Below are 25995 nucleotides of genomic sequence, written 5' to 3' on the forward strand. Positions count from 1 at the left end.
ATTAAAAAACAAATAAAACACATAAAAATTCACCAAAAGAAAAAAATCATTGGTAATTAGTTTACCAAAGCTACATATGTAAAATGACCACATAAATTATTACTTAAAAAAGAAAAAGTAACTTTGTAGCTTTATGATATATGTCATAGAAGTTACCTCAGCTAATTATTTCAGTAAAGGAATGCCTTTAAAATCTAATTTGAAAATTCTGGGAAGATGGTGGAATAGAAGCATCAGGAACCTGTCTTCCCCACCTAGGCAACAATTGCACTGGCAGAATCTGCCTAATATAACTATTTTGGAATTCTGTGGAGTCTGGTGAAGGCTTGCAATTTCCAGGGAAAGACTTGAGATGTTTAGTTTTGGTCAATTTCAGCAGTAGCAGCAGCCCATTCCCACATCCTCAGTCAAGTGGCAAGTAAGCAGCTGTGTGCACATTCCTGAGAGCTTGCACAGTTTTCAGGAGTCAGGGTGGACAAAAAGGACCCAGTCCTCCAAATATCAGGGATCTCTGCTGATTGCTGACTACAGCTTCTGATCACAGAGGTGTAGATAAAGAGGTGGATAGCCATGTTAATACACCTCCACCTATTGTTGCAAGTCCCTCCCTCTTGGCTGAAGTGACTTCCAGAGGATTTAAAAGGCTTGTGTCCTTCCTTCCCACTCATTTGTTTTTTTTTCCCTTTTCAGAAGCAAGACAATATAAAATAAGAGTATATACAAGGAAAATTAGAAAGTGACAATGCATGCCAAAGGAAATGCTCAGAAAAGACCTAAGACGACCTTAAATTATACCTCAGGTTGATCTTCAGCATAGAGATGGCCTACAATAATCAAAAAGAGGGGGGGGGGGAAAGTAACAAAAAATAGCAGACCTTAAAGAAGAACTGGATTAAATCTGGACACTGATTTCCAGAATTACTACATTATTAGATTCAAATGCCCAGTGTTCAACAAAAGAATCACAAGGCATACGATGGAACACATTTGGGGGGGGGGCAGGTGGACAAACAACAAACTGTCCTTAAAAAAAAGGAACTAACGAGATTTATACTAAATGAAGACTTTAAAACAACTCTTTTAAAGATGCTTCAGGGGCTAACTGAACATAATAAAAAAAATAAAATAAAGATGCTCAAAGAACTAAAGGAAGATGTGGAGTCAGGAAAACAATCAATACCATCAAACAGAAAAACTAAATAGATACCAAAAAGAGTTTCTGGAACTGAAAAGTGCAATAACTGAAATAAAAAATTCACTAGAGGGACTCAGGACAGATTTGAACAGGCAGAAGAATTATCAACCCTGAAGCAAGACAATGGAAATTATTGACTCTCAGGAAAAAATTGAAGAAACATGAGCAGAACCTAAAAGACTTGTGGAACATCACACAGACCAATATACACATTGTAGGAATCCTCGAAGAGTAAGAGAGAGATAAAGGGGAAGAGAGACTATTTAAAGAAATAATGACTAAAAACTCCCTAAATTTGATGAATATAAACATTCAAGAAGTTCTACAAAAGAGAACTCAAAGAAAACCACACCAAGACATTATAATCAAGTTTCCAAAAGACAAAGATAAAAAGAGAATCTATAACACAACAAGAGAAAAGTGAATCATCAGATACAGGATTCCTCAATAAGAGTATCAGATTTTTTTATAAGAAACTTCAGAAGCCAGAAAGGGTGGGCAGATATGTTCAAGGTACTAAGAGACAAAAACTGTCAATCAAAAATATTGTATCTGGCAATAATATCCTTCAAAAGCGAGGGAAGAATTAAGACATTCCCAGATAAACTAAAGCTGGGACAGTTTGTGACCATTAGACCCGGCCTGCAAGAAATATTCAAGAGAGACCTACAAGGTTAAATGAAAGAATGCTAAATAGTAACTCAAAGCCATATGGAAAAATAAAGAGTTCAGTAAAAGTAAATACATGGGTAATTACAAAAGCTGGTATTACTGTAGCAATGGTTTGTAACCACATTTTGTTTTCTACAGATTTAAGAGACTAATACATCTAAAGAAGAAAAAGCAATTATTAAGGTAAAAGCTGATATTACTGTAACTTTCATTTGTAACACCAAATCTTATTTCCTATACAACCTAAGGGGGACTAATTTAAAATAGAAAATTAAAAATGAAAAATTTTAGATCAAAATTTAATAATTACTAATTGTGTCCAAAGACACAAACAAGTTAAAATGAAAAGGATGGAAAAAATATTCCACGCAAATAGTAACCAAAAGAGAGCAAATACAGCTATACTAGTACCAGATAAAATAAATTTAAGTCAAAAAAGGTTACAAGAAACAAAGAAAGATACTATATATTAACAAAGGATCAACACAGCAAGAAGATATAACAAAGATTTAAGCCTGTAATGACAAATCATGAAAATACATGAAGCAAAAACTAAAAGAAATGAAGTGACAAATAAATAGTTCCAGAATAATAACTGGAGACTCCAATACTCCATTCATAATAATGCATAGAACAACCAGACAGAAGAAATAGAGAACAACACACACAATAAACCCACTAGATCTAAGACATAAAAAGAACACTCTACCCAACAACACAATACACATCCTTCTCAAGTGCACATGGGACATTTTCCAGAATAGACCATTGTTAGGCCACAAATTAAGTCTCAAAGATTTAAAAAGATAAACAGCATACCAAGTATCTTCTAACTACAAAAGGATGAATTTAGACATCAATGACAAAAGAAAAATGGAAAATTGGCAGGACTGGGAAAAATAATACACTTTTAAACAACCAATGGATCAAAGAGGAAATCACAAGGGAAAACAGAAAATACTTAGCAAATGAAAACAAAAACACAACATACCAAAACTGATAGTAGCCACAGTGAAAGCAGTGCTAAGGAGGAAACTTACGCTATAAACATATTTTTAAAAATCTCAAATAAAATCTCAAATCAAAAATCTCAAATCTAGCTTTACAACTTAAACTAGAAAGGGGGGGGGCGCCTGAGTGGCTCAGTCGGTTAAGCGTCTGCCTTCGGCTTAGGTCATGATCCCAGGGCCCTGGGATCGAGCCCCGCATCGGGCTCTCTGCTCAGCGGAGAGCCTGCTTCTCCCTCTACCTGCCATTCTGCCTATCTGTGCTCTCTCTCTGTCAAATAAATATATAAAATCTTAAAAAAAAAAAAAAAACTAGAAAAGGAAAACAAACTAAACCCAAAGCTAGCAGAAATGAAATTAAGATTAGAAGAGAGATAAATGAAAAAGAAAACAGACACACAATAGAGGAAAACAAACCAAAAGTTGGTTCTTTGAAGAGATCAACACAATTGACAAAACTTCAGCTGAATCAAGTAAGACAAAAAGATAGAAGGTTCAAATTAATAAAATCAGAAATGAAAGTGGGAACATTACTTCTGACTCTACAAAAATAAAAAGAATTATAAGAGAATACTATGAACAATTGTACAACAAATTGAGTATGAAATTGACAAGTTTCTAGGAAACAAAATCTAAATCACAAAGAAATAGAAAATCTGAATAGACATAACTATTAAGAAGATTGAATCAATAATCAAAAATCTCCCAACAAATTAAAGACTTAGACCTAAGGGCTTCACTAGTGAATTCTACCAAACATTTAACGAAGAACTAATACTATTCCTTCCAAACTTTTCCCAAAAAATTGAAGAGGACAGAAAACATCCTAACTCATTCAATGAGGCCAGCATTACCCCGATATCAAAGTTAAACAAAGACTATGAGAAAACTACAAACCTATAAATCTTAGGAACACTGATGCCTGAAATCATAAAACTCCTAGAGGAAAACACAGAGGAAAAACTTCATGACACTGGATGTGGCATGATTGCTTGGATTTAACACCAAAAGCACAGACAACAAGAAAAAAGACAAATGGGACTACATCAAACTTTAAAACGTCTGTGCAGCACAGGAAACAACACAGTGAAAAGGAAACCCACAGAAAGGAAGAAAATATTTGCAAGCAAAAAGTCCTTCAAATCAACAGTAACAACAAAAACCCTCAAACAGTCCAATTTAAAAATGGGCAAAGGACCTGAATAGACATTTCTCCAAAAAAAAAAAAAAAAGAAATGACCAATAAACACAAGATGTTCAACATCACTATCAGGAGTATGCAAATCAAGACCCCAAACCATTAGGATGGCCACAATCAAAAATTCAGAAAATAACAGGGTGCTGGATGGCTCAGTCGTTAAGCGTCTGTCTGCCTTCGGCTCAGGTAATGGTCCCAGGGTCCTGGGATCAAGCCCCACATCAGGCTCCCTGCTTGGTGGGAAGCCTACTTCTCCCTCTCCCACTCCCCCTGCTTGTGTTCCGTCTCTTGTTGTGTCTCCCTCTGTCAAATAAATAAATAAAATCTTTGAAAAAAAAATTTTTTTTCCCCCAGAAAATAACAAGTATTGGCCAGGATGTGGCCTTACGCACTGTTGCTAGGAATGTTAAAATGGTGCAGATGTAAGGTGCAGGAGGAAAATAGCAGATTGGGAGGATTCTGAGCTCACCTCGTCCCACAAACACACCTAGAAAGCCTCATCAGAGGAACTAATGGGATGCCTGGGTGGCTCAGTCGGTTAAGCGTCTGCCTTCGGCTCAGGTCATGATCCCGAGGTCCTGGGATCAAGTCCTTGCTCAGCAGGGAGCCTGCTTTTCCCTCTGCCTGCTGTTCCCCCTGCTTGTGCATGCTCACTCTCTCTCTCTCTGACAAATAAATAAAATCTTAAAAAAAACAAGAGGAACTAACTTAGAAAATGACCCAAAGACTGGCAGAACAAACTTTCCAAAGTTAATCATGGGGAAGAGGTCACATTAAAAAAGGGTAAGAGGGTCAGAGACATAATCAGCAAACTAACTCCTGGCAAGACTAACCACAAATGGGAGGGTTACCACAAGCAGAGAAGGGAGAAGAAGACCCCACATGAGACTTGCACTGGAAAAACAATCCCCACATTTGGCTTTGAAAACCAGTAAGGATTAAATAACTTCATGAGTTTTTACAATCAGTAGGGCTTAAAATCAGCAAGGCCTGGCTCTGGCAGAGCCAGAAGGTGATAGGAAACTGAGTCCTTGCCCTGAAAGACCCAGCATAAAAGCAACAATTTGAAAAGCGCCTGGGGTATGCAGGAAGAAGAGTTACTTAATCTCAGAACATATGCTGGAGAGGCAGGGATCTTTTTTTTTTTTTTTTTAAAGATTTTATTTATTTATTTGACAGAGAGAGACAGCGAGAGCAGGAACACAAGCAGGGGGAGTGGGAGAGGGAGAAGCAGGCTTCCTGCCAAGCAGGGAGCCCGATGTGGGACTCGATCCCAGGACTCTGGGATCATCACCTGAGCCGAAGGCAGACGCTTAACGACTGAGCCACCCAGGCGCCTGAGGCAGGAATCTTAAGAAGACTTCTTCAAGGACAAAAGAGCCGGCGGGTGTCATTTCTCTTTCCACCCCCAAGCAAAGAGAGCTGGACACTTCTGGGAACACACTCCATCTAGCTTGCTAACACCACACACCCTGACCCTACATTCTCCTGCAGATCTGCCCCATCCAACCCTGTCCCACTTGGCAAGCATCCCTCCAAAGCAGCCCAATTGGGGAAGAGCACCACTTCAAAGTGACTCCTGCGCTGGGAAGAGGGGAAGATAACCACACACACCAGTGCAACTGCAGCCTCAGAAGACTTACTGAGGGCAGGCATCTGGTCTGATTGCAGGCCTGCAATCAGATAAAAAGAGCCAAAAGAAAAGAGATGAAGAACTCAGTATCTGAAATTAAAATTGTATACACTAGAGGGAATCAATACCAGATTAGAAAAGGCAGAAGAATGGATAAGCAAATTAGAAGACAGAGTAATGGAAAGCAACCAAGATGAACAAAAAAAAGAGAATAAGAAAAATTAGAATAGGTTATGGGAATTGACTGACATCATCAAGTGTAATAATACTTGCATTATAGTGATCCCAGAAAGAGAACAGGAGAAAAGGGGAGAGAAAACTTATTTGAAGAAAGAATAGCTGAAAACTTCCCAAATCTGGGGAAAGAGATATCCACAACTAGAAGGCACAGAGAACGCCGAAGAAAATAACCCCCAATGAGGTCTACGCCATGATACATAACAAAGTGGCAAAAAGTAGTGAAAAAGAGAGAATTTTAAAAACAGCAAGAAAGGGGGCACCTGGGTGGCTCAGTCATTAAGCGTCTGCCTTCGGCTCAGGTCATGGTCCCAGAGTCATGGGATTGAGCCCCCCATCAGGCTCCCTGCTCAGCGGGAAACCTGCTTCTCCCTCTTCCACTCCCCCTGCTTGTGTTCCCTCTCTCGCTGTGTCTCTCTGTCAAATAAATAAATAAAATCTTTAAAAAAATAAAATAAAATAAAATAAAAACAGCAAGAGAAAAGAAAATAGTTACTTGTATACAAGGGAAACCCTGTAGGGCTATCAGCTGAATTTTAGGCAGAACATTGCAGGCCAGAAGGGAGTGGCATGATAGAGTCAAAGTGCTGAAAAGAAAAAACCTGCAACCAAGAATACTCTACCCAGCAAGGCTATCATTCAGAAAAGGAGAGATAAAGAGTTTCCCACACCAACAAAAGTTAAAGGGACTTCTTTGAGTGGAAAGGAACAACCATAATCAAGAGTAAGAAAATTAGGGAAGGAACAAATTTCACAGGTAAATACAAATATAATAAAAGTACTAGATCAATCAGTTATAAAACCAGTACAGAGGTTAAAGCACAAAAGTAGTAAAAATCAATTATTTCTAAAAAGTCAGCCAAGGGATTCACAAAAGGATATGAAGTATTATATCATATACATAAAATGTGGGGATTAAAGATTTAGTGCTTTTAGAATGGGTTCAAAGTAAGCAACCATCAGCTTAATATAGACTGGTATATGCATAAAATATTACATGTGAACTTAATGGTAACCACAAATCAAAAATCTGTAATTGATATGCAAAAAATAAAAAGGAATCCCCAAGCATATCACTAAAGAAAGCCATCAAACCACAAGGAAAGAAAGCAAGGGAAGGAACAGAGAAGAACACAAAAACAACCATATAAAGTAACAAAATGGCAATAAGTACATACCTATCAATAATTACTTTGAATATAAATTAACTAAATGCTATAATCAAAAGACATAGGGTGACTGAATGGATATAAAAGCAAGATCCATTGATACACTGCCTACAAAACACTCACCTCAGATCTAAAGACACATGCAGACTGAAAGTGAAGGGATTAATTTATCATACAAATAGAAGTGAAAACAGAGCTGTGAATGTCCACAATAGCCAAAATATGGAAAGAGCAGATGAACGGATAAAGATGCGGTGTGCAGACACACACACACACACACACACACACACACACACACACACACTGGAATATTACACAGCTATCAAAAAGAATGAAATCTCGGGCGCCTGGGTGGCTCAGTCGTTAAGCGTCTGCCTTTGGCTCAGGTCATGATCCCAGGGTCCTGGGATCGAGTCCCACATCGGGCTCCCTGCTCCGCAGGAAGCCTGCTTCTCCCTCTCCCACTCCCCCTGCTTGTGTTCCTGCTCTCACTATGTCTCTCTCTGTGAAATAAATAAATAAAATCTTTAAAAAAAAAAAAAAAAAAAAAGAATGAAATCTTACCATTTGCAATGATGTGGCTGGAACTAGAGGATATTATGCTAAGCGAAATAAGTTAATCAGAGAAAGACAATTATCATGTGATCTTATTGATATGTGGAATTTAAGAAACAAGGCAGAGGATCATAGGGGGAGAGAGCAAAAATTAAGCAAGACAAAACCAGAGAGGGAGACAAACCATAAGAAATTCTCAATCTTAGGAAACAAACTGAGGGTGGTTGGAGGGGAGGTAAGTGGGGGGATGGGATAATGGGTGATGGGCATTAAGGAGGGCACTTGATGGAATGAGCAATGGGTGTTTGTTATATGCAACTGATGATTCTCTAAATTCTACTTCTGAAACTAATAATACACTATATGTTAATTAAATTGAATTTAAATTTAAAAATTTTTTAAATGAAAATAAAGCTGGGGTAGCAATATTTATACTGAACAAAATAAATTTTAAAACAGAGACTGTGACAAGAGACAAAGGAAACTACATAATGATAAACAGCACAATCCAACAAGAGGATATAACAATTCTAAATATTTATGCACACAACATAAAAGCACCTAAATACATAAACCATTAACAGACGTAAAGAAAAGAATTTCAGTAATACAATAACAGTAGGGGACTTTAACACCCTCACTTACATTAATGGATAGATCATCCAGACAGAAAATCAACAAGGCAACAATGGCTTTGAATGACACATTGGATCAGATAGATGTATTCAGAACATTCCATCCCCAAACAGTGGAACAATGAATGGGCTAACCTGGAAATCACAAAATACACAGAGACAGACTAGACGGCAGCAGCTGGCATACAGCTCCTTAGATGCCATGGCTTCAATAGCACGGTAGCTCCCACCAGGTGTGAGCATCACCAGCCTCTCCCCCAGGAGGCCATTGCAGTCCGCCACCCCCTGCTCCTCTGTAACCATGTGCTTACTGAAAGTCTGTAATCAAATGCCAGTATGTCAGAGGAGACGCAACAGGACTCAGTGGAGTGTGCTACTCAGACACTGAATATAGGGAAGGACACTTTAGCCCATATTAAGGAGTTTAACAAGAAGTACAACCCCACCTTGCACTGCATCGTGGGGAGAAACTTCAGTAGTTACGTGACACATGAAACCAACACTTCATCTACTACTACCTGGGCCAAGTGGCCATTCTTCTGTTCATACTTGGTTAAAAGCATGTACTGGGTGTCACATACCCAGTGGTCCACTCAAAAACAAGGACTACAGCCTAAATTCCAAATACCAGAGACTGAAATCTTAAGCCTTGCATGAGAGAACACCCTGATCTCTGAACCTCTATGGGCATTCTCTGTACAATTTTGTTATTGGTTATTAAATTAGCAAAACAAAACAAAGGCAAATGAAAATGAAAACACAATGGTCCAAAATCTTTGGGACGCAATAAAAACTGTTCTAAGGAAGATTAAGCAGTACAGGCTTACCTCAAGAAGCAAGAAAAATCACAAATAAAAAACCTAACCTTACACCTAAAGGAACTAGAAAAAGCCCAAAACCAGAAGGAAGGAAATAATAATGATTAGAGCAGAAATGAAATAGACCCCCCCCAAAAAATCAATAAAACCAGCAGTTGGTTCTTTGAAAAGATCAATAAAATTTATAAACCTTTAGCCAGACTTATCAGAAAAAAAAAAGAGAGGAATCAAGTAAAATCAGAAATGAAGGAGAAATAACTGACACCCCAGAAATTCAAAGGGTTATAAGAGAATATTAGGAAAAATTATACGCCAACAAATAAGAACAACCTATAAGAAACAACCTATAAGAAATGGATAAATTCCTAGAAACATAACCTTGCAAAACTGAATCAGGAAGTAATAGAAAATTTGAGAAGACTGACTACTGGCAATGAAATTAAATCAATAACCAAAAAGTTTCTCAAAAACAAAAGTCCAGGACCAGATGGTTTCAGAGACGTTTCTACCACACATTTAAAGAATACCACCTATCTTTCTCAAACTATTCCAAAAAATAGAAGAGAAAGGAAAGCTTTCAAATTTATTCTAAAAGGCCAGCATTGCCCTGATACAAAAAAAGATAGACACTACAAGAAAAAGAAAACTACAGGACAATATCTCTGATGATCATACATACACACCTATGATAAAGTTTAATATATAAATTAGACACAGTAAGAGATTAACTATTAATATAAAACAATTATAACCAATATATGATAGTAAAAGTTATGTGAATGTGCTCTCTCTCTCAAAATATCTTACTGTATTACACCCACACTTCCTGTGATGTGAGATGACAAAACGCCTACATGATAAGATGAAGTGAGATGAATGACACAGGCATTACGATGTACTGTTAGGCTACAACTGACCTTCTGATGATCATCAGGAGGATGATCCTCCATCTGCTTCTCAACAGCAGCTGACCTCACAAAACTGAACCTGCAGAAAATGAAGCCATGGATAAAGGAGGGGTGGGGGGACCACCGTACTGTGAAATGTACCAATCTTGCCTGGATTATAACAGCCCCCATTAACCAATCACCATGGCCCTATCATCCCTAAACATCTATTACAGGCAATGCTGCCAGACTTATCTAGTTCTCAGTGTCAATTCCAAACTGTTTGATGTATGTAGTTCAAACTGCTTATCCTGGCATTCATTGCTCTGATTCCAACTTACCTTCTAGTCTTTTCCTCCATTAATTTTTGACATAAAGTAGGGGAGAGGAGGGGGAAAGGCTACTTACTAAGCCACTATGTGTCACATATTTTGCCAGAAATCTTACATAAACTTTCCCATGTAAACATCATGAATACATTATGGATGGCCTAAACATCCCTGATTTGCCCAAAGTGACACAGATAGAACCTGGGAACTTAGGATTTTTTTTTTTTTTTAAAGAGTTTATTTATTTATTTTAGAGAGCATGCGCACACCAGTGGGGGGAGGGGCAGAGGGAGAGGGAGAAGCAGGCTCCATGCGGGACTCAATCCCAGGACCCTGAGATCATGACCCGAGCTGAAGTCTGATTTAACCCACTAAACCATCCAGGCACCCGGGGAGCTAGGATTTCAATTCGGCTCTGACTAAGCCCATTCTTTTTCTATTAAATCAGACTTCACTATTCCATTTTTCTCAAATATATGTGCAAGTACTCAAGCTATTTCTTGTGAGGGAATGATCTATAGGCCCAACTTAAATAATGTTTCTGAATTGCATGAAGCCTTCTCTAAATTCTCCCAATGGGGTATGATCACCCTTCTGTGAACCCATATGGTACAATGTACTTCTCTGACTGACTTTATTCCTTTTGTATTTTAGATCTGTCTACTTTTTTTTTTTTTTTTTTAAAGATTTTATTTATTTATTTGACAGAGAGAGACACAGTGAGAGAGGGAATGCAAGCAGGGGGAGTGGGAGAGGGAGAAGCAGGCTTCCCGCCGAGCAGGGAGCCCGATGTGGGACTCGATCCCAGGACCCCGGGATCATGACCTGAGCCGAAGGCAGACGCTTAACGACTGAGCCACCCAGGCGCCCCTAGATCTGTCTACTTAACACAGTGTTAACTCTTAGAGGAAAGTATCTTAGTAATATCTATGTATCTTGCCCACATAAGCCTGGGTCATAAGTGATTGAGTCAAAATGATTTTTGTGGGCTATATGTTAGTCAACTCTTCTTTACTGGTTAGGCTATTGAGTCTTCTTTCTTTTTTTTTTTTTTTAAAGATCTTATTTATTTTTCAACAGAGAGAGAAAGAGACAGCGAGAGAGGGAACACAAGCAGGGGGAGTGGGAGAGGGAGAAGCAGGCTTCCCGCTGAGCAGGAAGCCCGATGTGGGACTCGATCCCAGGACCCTGGGATCATGACCTGAGCCGAAGGCAGACGCTTAACGACTGAGCCACCCAGGCGCCCTTGAGTCTTCTTTCATCCAGAACTTTCATCATACCATATTTTGTGCCCTAAGAGTCTGAGTATTAGGATGGCAAGCATTACTAATATGTTACTTCTAAATTTCACTAGGTTTACTTACCTACAATTCAAAACTACCATACACATTGTCCCTTGTATCAAACCACTCTAGCTTCTGTTTAGTGAAAGGTTTAATTTATTATTATTGTCACAAAACTCTTTCCTTTGTCAGAGGACTGTTCTATGAAAAGGGCATTACGATTCATTTTTATAAAATTATTTTTACATTGATAGCAGATTTGGGCAAGACACAACAGCTCAAAAACTTTCTATACCAAATTCCCTTAAAATGGTCTATTCAAAAAAATGCACTGTCCTCAACTTTTTAAAAAATCTATCATATATAAATAAAATAGGAAGACAAGATCAGGAAAAGAATATTTACCCTGACATTTCACTCCTCTGAGGAACTTCACAGATTTTGGGACTCATAAAGACTGTATTAAGTGAAAGTAAACTCTAACCCAAAATGTTAAAAAACTGTATCTAAGATTCTAACCCTTAGGGAGAAAAAAATAAGATACTCCCCCTTCCCCAATATATTAAGAGATTAAAAAAAAGAAAAAAAGAGATGATCCATCGAAGTCTGTTTCTATCACACCATAGTGTGTTATGACACTGAAGGAGACAAGAAGTGAGACCATTTTTTTGGTTCCTCTAAGTGCTAGTAAAGTCATTCTTAATCAACAAAAATAAGTTCTGAAGAAAAAAGTATTTCAAACAGAAGCAGATAGGTTTTACTGGTCCAGTGCAGAGAATATATAATAGAACTAATGTGTTTTTACATTTAAACACAACTTACAATGAATTTCAGAAAACAAAACTTACAGCAAAAGCATAAGGATATTATGTTAAGTCACTCTATTCTTTTTCTAATTTCTTTGTAGTTATAATCTGTATCACATATTAGCATGTACTATCAATATATATAATACCATTATGTAGAACATTGTATTAACTCATACTGTATTGTTCTCATAGCTAAAATCTTTGTAGGCAGAGTGACTTTTATACTACACATTAATCAGAACAGTACTAAGTAGAAAGAGGAACTTCAAATGGCACTGCCGTAGTACCTACTACCGGCAGCAATAGTACTCTTAGACTCATTCTTCCTTTTTTTTAATTGAAGTATAGTTGACATAACTGATTAGTTTCATGTGTACAACATAGTGATTCAACAGTTCTACACATTATGCAATGCTCACCACGGTGAGTATAGTTACCATATGTCACCATACAAAGTTATTACAATATTATTTATATTCCCTATGCTGTATTTTTCATTCCTGTGATTTACTTTATAACTGGAAATTTGTACCTCTTGATTCACTTCACCTATTTCACCAATCCCCCCCAACCTCACCACTGGCAACCACTGTCTTGTTCTCTGTATTTAAGAGTCTCTTTAGTTTTTAGTTTGTTCATTTGTTTTTTAGATTCCAAATATAAATGAAATCATACGGTATTTGTCTTTTTCTGTCTGATTGATTTTACTTACCATAATATCCTCTAGCTCCATCCATGCTGTCACAAATGGCAAAATTTTGTTCTTTTTTATGGCTGAGTAATATTCCACTGTAGTTATAACATCTTTATCCACTCACTATTGATGGATACTAGGGCTGCTTCCATATCTTGGCTATTGTAAATAATGCTGCAATAAACATAGTGGTACATAGGTATTTCCATTTTTAATTTTTTGAGGAACCGCCATACTGTTTTCCATAGTGGCTACACCAATTTATATTACCAACAGTGCATAAGACTTCTCTTTTCTTCATATCCTTGCCAAGACTTGTTATTTCCTGTCTTTTTTTTAACGATTTATTTATTTTAGAGATAGAACACACGTGTGTACATGGGGGGAGGGAAAGAGCAGAGAGAGACCCAAACAGACTCTGTGCTCAGTGTGGAACCCGATGTGGGGCTCAATCTCACAACCCTGAGATCACGACCTGAGCCGAAACTAAGAGTTGGACGCTTAACCAACTGCACCACCCAAGAGCCCCTTATTGTCTTTTTGATAACTGCCATTCTGACAGGTATGAGGTGATATTGCATTGTGGTTTTAATTTGCATTTCTCTGATGGCTAGTAATATTGAGCATCTTTTTATGTGTCCTTTGGCCATCTGTCTTCTTTGGGAAAATGTCTATCCAGGCCCTCTGCTTGTTTTTCATATATGGCCTTTATTATGTTGAGGTATGTTCCCTCTAAACCCACCCTGTTGAGTTTTTATCATGAATGAATATTGAATTTTGTTAAATGCTTTTTCTGCATCTATTGATATGATCACACGATTTTTCTTTCCTCTTGTTAATATATCACATTGATTGAGTTGTGAATATTGAACCATTCTTGTATCCCTGGAAAAAATCCCACTTAATTGTGGTGAATGATCCCTTTAATGTATTGTTGAATTTGGTTTGCTAACATTTTGTAGAGGACTTTTGCATCTATGTTCATCAGAGATACTAGCCTATAATTTTTTTTTGTGGTGTGTCTGGTTTTGGTATCAGAGTAATGCTGGCTTGGTAAAATAAATTTGGAAGTACTCCTTCCTCTTCTATTTTTTGGAATAATTTGATAAGAATAGGTACTAATTCTTCTTCAAATGTTTGGTAGAATTCAGGTGTTTGGGAAACCACCTGGTCCTGGACTTGTGTTTGTTGGGAGTTTGATAACCAATTCAATTGTGTTACTAGTAACCAGTCTGTTCAGATTTCTATTTCTTCCTAATTCAGTCTTAGATGTATTTCTAGAAATTTATCCATTTCTTCTAAGTTGTCCAACTTGTTTTCATAGTAGTCTATTATAATCCTTTGTATTTCTGTGGTGTTGGTTGTAACTTATTTCTGATTTTATACACCTGAGTCCTTTTTTCTTCTTTATGAGTCTAGCTAAAGATTTGTCAATTTTATGTTTTCAAAGAACCAGTTTTTAGTTTCACTGATCATCTACCATTTTTTAAAGTCTCCATTTCATTTATTTCTGTTCTGATCTTTGTTATTTTTTTCCTTCTATTAATTTGGGGCTTTATTCTTTTTCTAGTTCCTTTAGGTATAAGGTTAGATTGTGTGAGAATTTTCTTGTTTCTTGAGGTAGGCCTTTGCCACATACCAGAGAATTTGCATTGTTTCCATTTCCATTTGTCTCCACGTATTTTTTTAATTCCCTCTTTGATTTCTTCATTGACCCACTAGTTGTTTAGTAGCATGTTGTTCAGCTTCCATGTTTATGTTTTTCAAGTTTTTTTTTCTTGTAAAAAATCGTTATGGTGAGAAAAGATGCTTGATATGATTTCAACCTTCTTAAATGTATTGAGACTTGTTTTGTAGCCTAAGATAATCCTGGAAAATGCTCCATGTGCACCCTGAAAGAATGTGCACTCTGCCCTTTTTGGATGGAATGTTGTGTATTTATATGTTAAGCCCATCTGGTCTAATGTGTTGTTCAAGCCCACTGTTTCCTCATCTGGATGATCCATCCCCTGGTATGAGTGGGGTTTTAAAATTCCCTACTATCATTGTATACTGTCAACTTCTCCCTTTATGTATGTTAATATTAGCTTTATATATTTAGGTGCTCCTATGTTAGGTGCATAGATATTCATAACTGTTATATCTTCTTGTTGGATTGATCTCTTTATCATTATGTGATGCCCTTCTCTGGCTCTTGTTACAGTCTTTGTTTTAAAGTCTATTTTGTCTGATATAAGAATTGCTACTCCAGCTTTTCTTTCACTTCCATTTACATGTAATATCTTTTTTTTTTACGATTTATTTATTTGAGGGGTACCTGGGTGGCTCAGCCAGCTAGGCATTCGACTCCTGGTTTCAGCTCAAATCATGATCTCAGGGTCGTGAGATTGAGCCCCACATCAGGCTCCGCACTCGGAGGGGGGAGTCTACTTCTCTCCTTCTCCCCTTCCCCCTCCCCCTGCTTATGCACTCTCTAAAATAAATAAATCTTAAAAAAAAAAAAAAGATTTGAGAGAGAGAGGCACCCCAACATGGAGTATCTTTCTGCATCCCTTCACTTTCAGTCTGTATGTATCTTTAGGTCTGAAGTGAGTCTCTTATAGCATATAGATCGGTCCTGATTCATTATTCAGTCACCCAATGTCTTTTTTTCTTTTAAGATTTTATTTATTTGAGAGAGCAAGTGAGTGAGAGATTGAGAAAATGAGTGGGGGGAGGGGGCAGAGGGAGAAACAAACTACCTGTGGAGCAGGGAGCCAGACATGGGACTCGATCCCAGGACCCTGGGATCATGACCTGAGCTGAAGGCAGATGCTTAATGACTGAACCACCCAGGCGTCCACCCTGTCTTTTTATGGAGCATTCAGTTCATTCACATTTAAAGTAACTACTGATAGGGGTGCCTGGGTGGCTCAGTAAGGTGAGCAGCGAACTCTTGGTTTCAGTTCAGGTCATGATCTTGGGGTCATGAGATCAAGCCCCATGTTAGGCTCTGTGCTCAGCATGGAGTCTGCTTGTCCCTCTCCCTTCCTCTCTGCCTCTCTGCCTCTCCCCCAACTTGCATGTGTGTGCTCTAATAAATAAATAAAATCTTTAAAAAAAATAAGTAACTACTGACAGATATGTACTTATTGCCGTTTTGTTGTTTTCTGGGTTTTTTTATAATTCTTCACTGTTCCATTCTTCTCTTACACTCTTCCCTTGTGATTTGATGACATTCTTTAGTTGTATGACTGGATTCCTTTATCTTTAGTGTATCCATTACAGGATTTTGATTTGTGGTTACAATGAAGTTCATATTTAACATCCTGTGCAGTCTATTTTAAGTTGATAGTCACTTAAGTTTGAACCCATTCTAAAAGCACTACATTTTTATTCTGCCCTTCCATGCTTATGTCATATTTTACATCTCTTAAATTTGTGTATCTTTTAACCAATTACTGTAGATATAACTAGTTATAATACTTTTGTCTTATAACCTTCAAACTAGCATTATAAGTGACTGATCTACTACCTTTAGTATTATGTTTGCCTTTACCAGTGGAACTTTTTCCTTTCATGATTTTCTTCTAGTTTTGGCCATTCTTTTCCACTTAAAGAAGTCTCTTTAAAATTTCCTGTAAGGTCGATTTAGTGGTAATGAATTCCAACTTTTGTTTGTCTGGGAAACTCTTTAACTCTCTTTCAATTCTGAATGATCTTGCTGGGTAGAGTATTCTTGGTTATAGGTTTTTTCCTTTAGCACTGTGAATATATCAGGCCACTCCCTTATGGCCTGCATAGTTTCTAATGAAAAATCAACGATGGCCTTTGGTTTCCCCTGTATGTAACTAGTTGCTTTTTTCTTGCTTTTAAGACTCTGTTTTTAATTTTTTATATTTTAATTAGTATGTCTTGGTGTGGACCTCTGGGTTCATCTAGTTTAGGGCTCTCTGTACTTCCTGGACCTGGAAGTGCCTGTTTCCTTCCTCAGGCTAGGGAAGTTTTCAGCAATCATTTTTTTTCTTTTTTTTTTTAGATTTATTTATTATTTATTATTATTATTTATTTGACAGAGAGAGAGAGAACACAAGCAGGTGGAGCGGCGGGCAGAGGGAGAGGGAGAAGCATGCTCCCCGCTGAGCAGGGAGCCTGATGTGGGGCTCAATCCCAGGACCCTGAGATCATAACCTGAGCCCGAGCCGAAGGCAGATGCTCAACCAACTGAGCCACCCAGGTACCCCTTCAGCAATCATTTCTACAGATAAGTTCTCTGCCACTTTCTCTCACTCTTTGCTTTCTGAACCCCCTATAATGTAAATGCCAGTATGCATGATATTGTCCCAGAGGTCCCTTACCCTATTCTCATTTTTTTAAACGGTTTTTCTTCTTTTTTGCTGTTCAACTTGGATGATTTCTACTCCCCACACCTTCCAGATCAAGATCCATTCTTCTGTATCTTTTAATCCACTGTTGATTCCCTCTAGTGTATTCTTTGAGTTATTATATCATTCAGCTCTGATTGGTTCTTTCTTATATTTTCTCTTTGTTGAAATCCTCACTCAGTTCATCCACTCTTCTCTCAAATCTGGCAAGCATGTTCATGACCATTATTTTGAACTCTGTATCAGGTATATTGCTTATCTGTTTCATTTAGTTCTTTTTCTGAGGTTTATCTTCTTTTATTTGGAACATATTCCTCTCTCCCCTCATGTTGTCTGATTCTGTTTCTATGTCAAGTGGGCCAGATATATCTCCTTGTCTTGAAAGTAGTGGCCTTGTGTGAAGGGCCTCCTATGCAGCCCAGGAGCACAATCCCACCCCTGGTCACCAGAACCAGGTGCTCCAGGGGTATCACCTGTGTGGCTGCATGTGCCTCCTATTGTAACTGGGCCATGACCACTGCAAGTACATTGGTGGGTGGGGTTGGCCCCCACCCAGGATGACTACATTGACCAGCCTCAACTACCATGGACACACTGATGAGCAGAGCTGGTCCCTAACACAGCTGGCTAAATGGCCTGGCTGCAGCTACTATGGGCATGCTGGAGGGTGGGGTTAGCCCCTGGTACAGCTGACTGAGAGGCCTAGCTGCAACTGTTGTGGGAGTGCTGGTGGGCAGGGTTTCCCCAACCTGGGGCAGGAATTACTTGGGAAGAGCTGCCTGCTTGGTATGCAGTTGTTGGTATGCAGTCTTGGTACGCAGCAGTTGCTTTGGCGGGGAGGGAGACACCAAGGCTGCCCGCTGGGTATGACAGGATGGAAGCTACTTTGGAGGTACACCTGCAGATTGGGTGGGGTAGATCCACAAGAGAATGCTGGGCAGAGGAGCAATACCAGCAGGGTAGAAGGAGAGTATCAGAACTGAGTCCCACCAGCTCTGGGCCGGTTAGGCTGAAGGAGGGTAAGAAAAATGATGCCTGCCAGCACTTCCATTCCCAGAGAAAGTTCCTACAGATCTCAGCCTCTCCAGCACATTCTCTAAAATTAGTTAGTAAATCTCCTTCATATATAAGCTAGGCATTTTTTAAACTGCTGCCTCTGCGCTGAGAGTAATATAGGGTGCTGGCCCTTTAAAAGCAGAGATTCAGTTTCCTTTAGCCCTCCAGCTCTTCTTAAGCCTTGCTGATTTTCAAAGCCAGATGTTATGGAGGCTCATTTTCTCAGTACAGATCTCTCCAGTGTGGGGTACCCAATGTGGGGCTTGATCCCTTCACTCCTCAAGGAAGACCTCCAGGCTTGTGATATCCCTCCCACTGTGCAGAGTTTTGGTTCCCAGCCACATCTCTGCCCTTCCTACCCTTCTCAATGTGACCTTTTCTTTATGTCTTAAGCTGTGGAACAGCTGTTCTGTTAGTCCTTTATGTCATTTTCAAAGTGAGTTGCACTTTATGTAGCTGCACCCTGATGTGTCCATGAGAGGAGTGCTCAGAATCCTCCTATTCCATCATCTTCCCAAGCTCCTGTTCCAGAAAGTCTAGATTTATTCTTCTTTAAAATAACTGGAGGGTATTATGCTGAGCAAAATAAGTCAATCAGAGAAAGACATGTATCATATGACCTCACTGATATGAGGAATTCTTAATCTCAGGAAACAAACTGAGGGTTGCTGGAGTGGTGGGAGGGATGGGGTGGCTGAGTGATAGACACTGGGAGGGTATGTGCTATGGTGAGCGCTGTGAATTGTGTAAGACTGTTGAATCACAGACCTGTATCTCTGAAACAAATAATACATTACATGTTAAAAAAAAAAAAAAAAAAGAAGAAGATAGCAGGAAGGGAAGAATGAAGGGGGGGAATCAGAGGGGGATAAGAACCACGAGAGACTACGGACTCTGAGAAACAAACTGAGGGTTCTAGGGCAGGGGGATGGGTTGGCCTGGTGATGGGTATTAAAGAGGGCAGTACTGAATGCAACACTGGGTGTTCTACGCAAACAATGAATCATGGAACACTACATCAAAAACTAATGATGTAATGTATGGTGATTAACATAATAATTTTAAAAAATAATATAAAAAATAAATAAATAAATAAAATAACTGTAGTTTGTACTCTTTATGATTCAGTTAGGTGAAGATTTTAAAATGATACAAAATATTACATTTAATACAGTATCTGATAGGCTATACTCATTATTTCATTTTTATTTACAAAAGCAAATAATAGAGATTTTAAATTTTGAATCAAGCAGTCCAAAAGAAAATACATTGTGCCAATAATTAAAGGAGAAGCTGCTGCTTTGACGAACTGGATTACAGTTACAGTAGTTCCTACTTAGTCAAGGTATACATGACTTCAAACAATTTACTGCTGTGATTCAAAACACGTTTTTCTTAGCATTACCATGTATAAGATTCAATTCTTATCAAAATCTGCTTGTTAATGTAATGTATGGTGATTAACATAACAATAAAAAATTTTTTAAAAAATCTGCTTGTTAAATACTAGTGTCATTTCCAGAGTCTATAAACAACATTTTCACGGCACTGAATACTTTGTAAGATGTTTCTATTTGGGGGTCTGCTTTATTAAGAAGGCCATCTATTAATATTTCACTACTATAATCATTCGTTTGAACTGGACCACATAATTTATAGTCATTATAGTTGGGAAGTCTAGTATAAAGTAGTAAAAAAAATTTTTATTTTATTTTTCAAGATTTATTTATTTATTTTTAGAGGAGTGGAGGGGCAGAGGAAGAAAGAATCTTAAGCAGACTCCAAGCTAAGCATGCAGCCCCATGCAGGGCTTGATCCCACGACCCTTAGATCACAACCTAAGCGAAAACCAGGAGTTAGACACATAACCAATTGCACCACCCAGGCACCCCTAAAAAATAAACAGTTTTTAAAAAGACTTGAATTTTACCTAAGTATGTGAACAACATGTATGAACTGTCTCTTAGGTAGGGACTCTATTACTTATTAGTTTTGTTTAAGAATGTCATAGAAGTCACAGGGTTGTACTTAAAGATAACAAATGATAATTATTTGAATAAAAATATAAAGTCTACCAAAAAATAAATTTACCAATAATTTGTTTCTAAGTGTGAAAAGGTATTTCCCATTCAATATCTGAAATGAAACAAAACACACAAAGCTAGATAATAATTACTTACTTAGAGAAAGCTATGCTTCAGGCACCGTCCTTCTGAGTATAGCAGATTGCTAATCTTATATAGGGTTTAGGAGGAAATGTGGAGTCCAGGGATTGGTGGATTTTCAGAGGCTTTGAAGCGTGGTTACTAGAAGGGCTACCATTGACTGGCTGGCTTGCAAAATCCTGTTCACTAAGGCAGGTTGTTGTTGATTGATCACACTGACTTAAAAACAATTCTAAAGAACTGTCAATTACTCAGTAAGCAGGTTTAAAACTGGTCTGAGTGACTGTTACCATGGCTATACAAGAATCAGTCTCCTTCTAGGAGTTTGGAAACTTCCTTTCATTTTCACAAGGTAAGCACATAAACCAACATACGCATACATATACATACTGTATATGTAAATCATACGGTTTTATAATCACATTTCAAGAAATTGCAATAAAAAATAGAAATACTGTCAGTGTTACGGGGAAATACCACTTGTCTTACAATATATTCATTTAACCAGTCAGTCATCACATGGTATACTGCAGGTTATGTTAATTCAAAGACAAATATGAAAAGCAACAAACAAATGTTTTTTTTTTTTTTAAGATTTTATTTATTTGACAGAGACACAGCGAGAGAGGGAACACACGCAGGGGGAGTGGGAGAGGGGGAGAAGCAGGCTTCCCGCTGAGCAGGGAGCCCAATGAGGGGCTCGATCCCAGGACCCTGGGATCATGACCTGGGCCGAAAGCAGACGCTTAACGACTGAGCCACCCAGGCACCCCGAAACAAGTGCTTTATAGCAGTGCTATTCAAAGTGAGTCTGGTCCACAATGTTTTTTCTTACAGGTCTGCAATGAGGTAAGTACAAAAATGGAGTGTTCAGAAACCCTTACAGGAAATTTATATTTGACAGAGTAATTCTATGCCCTTTGAATCTAATGAAAAATTGAAGTTTATATTTTGTACATCCATTTTTTTTTTAATTTTTCTAGTAATTAGGTTTTTTGTCTTTTATAAAAATATCAGTTCACAAACTGGTCTTTCACCACAAAGAGAAGCACTACTTCATAAGACTCGGAAAGTTAATATCCACAATAGATGAGGGTGTTACGTTTTGCTATGAGGATACAGGCAAAAAGAACGTGTATCACATACCAAGCAAGTAGACACCTACATCAAAATTGGAAGAATGGTGGGGTGCCTGGATGGCTCAGTTGGTTAGGTGGCTGCCTTTGGCTTGGGTCGTGGTCCCAGGGTCCCGGGATCGAGTCCCACGTTGGGCTCCCTGCTCAGCAGGGAGTCTGCTTCTCCCTCTACCTGTTCCTCCCCTCTGCTCATGCTCTCTCTCTCTCAAAATAAAAACTTTTTTTAAAAAATATTTTATTTATTTATTTGACAGAGAGAGACACAGCGAGAGAGGGAACACAAGCAGGGGGAGTGGGAGAGGGAGAAGCAGGCTTCCTGCCAAGCAGGGAGCCCAATGTGGGGCTGGATCCCAGGACGCTGGGACCATGACCTGAGCCGAAGGCAGATGCTTAACGACTGAGCCACCCAGGTGCCCCTCAAAATAAATAAAATCTTAAAAAAAAAAAAAAATTGGAAGAACGGTGACAAAATTGGAAGAATGATGACAAAGCACATTTAAAGGCTGCATCATCTATCCCCTGGATGCAGTAGGAGATTATGCTGTATGAAAAAACAAATGACTCTGAGATAAAAACTGCTTCAAAAGAATCAGACTCTAAATGTGAAGAAATTTAGGAACACCTTAACCATCTATCTCTTTTATTTTCCTTAAAAAAAAAAAAAGTATGCACAAAAGTAATCTAATCTTTAAAAAGATTATCTAAGATAAGTCTCCCCTTAAAAAAGATGATTAAGACATGACATAATTCCTACCATTAATGAGCCTGAATTATCCAGATGGGACAAAAACAGATGATAATAATAATGTCGTAAAGGCAACAGTAAAGAGATATACTGGATATTATGGGAGAACCCAAACTAGTCTGGATGATCAAGGCTCCCCACTGAACATGAAAGCTCCCATGTACTCAAAATTCCCAATCCACTCTACCAAACTATAACCAAATTCCATACATTCTACTTCCTCAGTTCCTCTTATATTGTTGGCCCTGCTTCTCCAGCGATTCCACTTTAGTCCCAGGCCCCATCATCTCACAGCTATAATGACAGCTTCCCAACAGCCTCTTCTCTCACCAGTGCATCCTTCCTACGGCTGCCAGTTATCATTCCCAAATTCAAATCAGATCATATCACCTCAATGCTTAAAAAATTCCATGAATAATGCAAAAGTAAGGAGAAAGAAAACTGGATACAAGATGTATGATCTCTATTTTGTAAATATGTACATGTGAGGGCGCCTCGGTGGCTCAGTTGGTTAAGCAACTGCCTTCGGCTCAGGTCATGATCCTGGAGTCCCAGGATCGAGTCCCACATCAAGCTCCTTGCTTAGCAGGGAGTCTGCTTCTCCCTCTGACCCTCCCCCCTCTCGTGCTCTCTCTCTTCCATTCTCTCTCTCTCAAATAAATAAATAAAATCTTTAAAAAAAGAAAAGAAGATGTATATGTGATAGGTTTCCAACCACAAGATGGTTCCAACTGCAATTGCTGTTTTGGAATCAATTAACAAAATGATTCCAAGTCTCTATTTATTATAGAGAAATCTGTGGAGGAAAATAAGGAAACATAAGTTTAAAGTGGGTCACAGAAATTTACAGAATGGGGCAAAGTATATTCCCAAAAGTTCATCAAATTCTATGAACAAAAGGGAAATGACTAAGTATTTACTGTTATTACAGCAAGCGTGCCTGTTTTAACTAGGTTAAATATTCTTATAGGTCATAAACATTTTATAATGCTTTAAAGTCCCTTATATAATGACCATAAGGTACAGCTGCTGATTTTATAGAACTTAAAGAGAGGCAGCATGGGGCACCTGACTGGCTCAGTTGGAAGAGCATGTGACTCTTGATCTTGAGGTTGTGAGTTCGAGCCCCATGTTCAGTGTAGAGAGTACTTAAATGAATAAATTAAAACTTTAAAAAATAAAAATAGGGGTGTGCCTGGGTGGCACAGTCAGCTAAGTGTCCAACTCTTGGTTTCGGCTCAGGTCGTAATCTCAGGGTTGTGAGAATGAGCTCTGCGACAGGCTCCGTGCTCAGCACACACACCGTCTGCTTGAGATTCTCTCCCTCTTCCTCTGCCCCTCCCATTTGTGCGCTCTTGCTCTCTCTCTAGAATAAATAAATCTTAAAAATAAAATTTAGGGGTGCCTGGGTGGCTCAGGTGGTTGAGCGTCTGCCTTCAGCTCAGGTCATGATCCCAGGGTGCTGGGATCGAGCCCCACATCGGGCTCCTGGCTCAACGGGGAGTCTGCTTCTCCCTCTCCCTCTGCCCCTCCCCCTGCTCATGCTCCCTCTCTTTCTGTATCTCTGTGTCTCAAATGAATAAAATCTTAAAAAAATAAATAAAATTTAAAAATGAAAATAAATAAAAAGAGGTGGCATGGTATAGCAGGAGTAAGAGTGACTTAGGTATCAGGATAATTGGATTTTAACTAGTTACATTTTTGGGAAGTTACCTAATCTCTCCAAGTCTCAGTTTCTTCATTTATAAAAGAACAGGACTGGATAGGTCATGGATCAGTAATCTTTCTGTGAAGGGCCAAAGAGTAAACATTTTAGGCTTTGTGGGCCATACAGTCTCTTTCATGACCACTCAACTATGCCATAGTAGTATGAAAGCAGCCAGAGACAATACATAAAGAAATGAGTGTGACTGTACTCCAATAAAAATTTATTTACAAAAGTCAGAGGGGTGCCTGGGTGGCTCAGTCATTAAGCATCTGCCTTCGGCCCAGGTCATGATCCCAGCATCTTGGGATCGAGCCCCGCATTGGGCTCCCTGCTCAGCGGGAAGCCTGCTTCTCCCTCTCCCACTCCCCTGGCTTGTGTTCCGTCTCTCGCTATGTCTCTCTGTGTCAAATAAATAAAATCTTAAAAAAAAAAAAAAAAAAAATGAGAGCAAGGGGTGCCTGGGTGGCTCAGTCGGTTAAGCGCCTGCCTTCGGCTCAGGTCATGATCCCAGGGTCCTGGGATCATGATCCCAGGGTCCTGGGATCGAGCCCTGCATCAGGCTCCCTTCTCTGTGGGGAGTCTGCTTCTCCCTCTCCCTCTGCCTTCTTCTCCCCCTGCTTGTGCTCTAATAAATAAATAAAATCTTTAAAAAAAAATCTTAAAAAAAAAAGTGAGAGCAAGCTGAGTTTAGCCTGTAAGACCCTAGTTTTAGGTAATCACTGTTTACTTCTAAAATGTGAGAGTATTTTTTTTTCTATTTAAAATTCCCTAAGCTGTTACCTTTTATATTTTTTAAAATATAAATTATATATTTTAAAAGATTTATTTTTTTAAAGATTTTATTTATTTATTTGAGTGAGAGAGAAATAATGAGGGGGGAGAGAGGCAGAGGGAGAGGGAAAAGCAGGGTCCCCGATGAGCAGGGGGCCTGACCTGGAGCTTGATCCCAGGACTCTGAGATCATGACCTGAGCCAAAGACAGAAGCTTAACCAACTGAGCCACCCAGGTGCCCCTAAAGATTTATTTATTTGAGGCAGAGAGAGAGAGAGACAGAGAGAGAGACAAAGAGAGAGCACCCGTGCATGCAGTGAGGAGGGGCAGAAGGGGAGGGGGAGGGAATCTCAAGCAGACTCCCTGCGGAGCACAGTGCCCCAAGCAGGGCTCCATCCCACAATCCTCAGATCATGACCTGAGGCTAAATCAAGAGTCCAATGCTTAACTAACTAAGCCAGGTGCCCTGGTTGCCTTGATTTTTAGAGAAATCTGTTAGCCATATGTAACCCAGGGCACATAAACTAGTGATTAATAGCAGACTTTAGGATCAGACAGCTTTGGGATTCTCTATTAGCTGTTAGCCTTGGACAAGTCACTTAAAATCACTCTGAGCCTCAGCTTTCTTGTAAGGTTCTTGTGAAGTTTAAATGAACTAATAATAGGGGTGCCTGGCTAGCTCTGTCAGAAGAGCATGCAACTCTTGATTTTGGGGTTGTGAGTTGGAGCCCCATGTCGGGTGTAGAGAGCACTTAAATAAAACTTTTTTTTAAAAAAGTTTAAATGAAGTAATAATATATGAAATATTTAATGCTATATCTAGTATACAATAAGCATTCAATAAATGAACATTATTACTTTTGTAATAATTTTACATTACTAATATAACATTACATATATTACTTAATATTACATTATTATAAATTTA

At 38.7% G+C, this 25995-nt stretch overlaps 1 protein-coding gene and 1 pseudogene across 10 annotated transcripts in view; one reads left to right on the plus strand and one right to left on the minus strand.

The window, feature by feature from the left end:
• The window catches only part of KLHL8 (kelch like family member 8), a 60067-nt gene that overhangs the window by 28289 nt on the left and 5783 nt on the right, over window positions 1–25995 (minus strand). Inside the window, exons 2-4 of one of the 10 annotated variants that reach the window (XM_078068931.1) lie at window positions 13140–13295; window positions 10037–10106; window positions 7676–7698 (exon numbers count right to left, since the gene is read on the minus strand). The exons of 3 other annotated variants lie outside the window; for them this stretch is intronic. The gene's annotated coding sequence lies outside the window, so the exon portion shown is untranslated. Of the gene's footprint in view, window positions 1–7675; window positions 7714–10036; window positions 10107–13139; window positions 13296–25995 lie in introns of all 10 variants that reach the window. 6 more of the 10 variants (XM_078068927.1, XM_078068929.1, XM_078068926.1 and 3 more) reach the window with 6 other exon arrangements.
• LOC118538643 (dynein light chain 1, cytoplasmic pseudogene) lies at window positions 6880–9414 on the plus strand (annotated as a pseudogene).

Source organism: Halichoerus grypus, chromosome 3 (genome assembly GCF_964656455.1).
Source record: "Halichoerus grypus chromosome 3, mHalGry1.hap1.1, whole genome shotgun sequence".
Lineage (NCBI taxonomy): Eukaryota > Metazoa > Chordata > Mammalia > Carnivora > Phocidae > Halichoerus > Halichoerus grypus.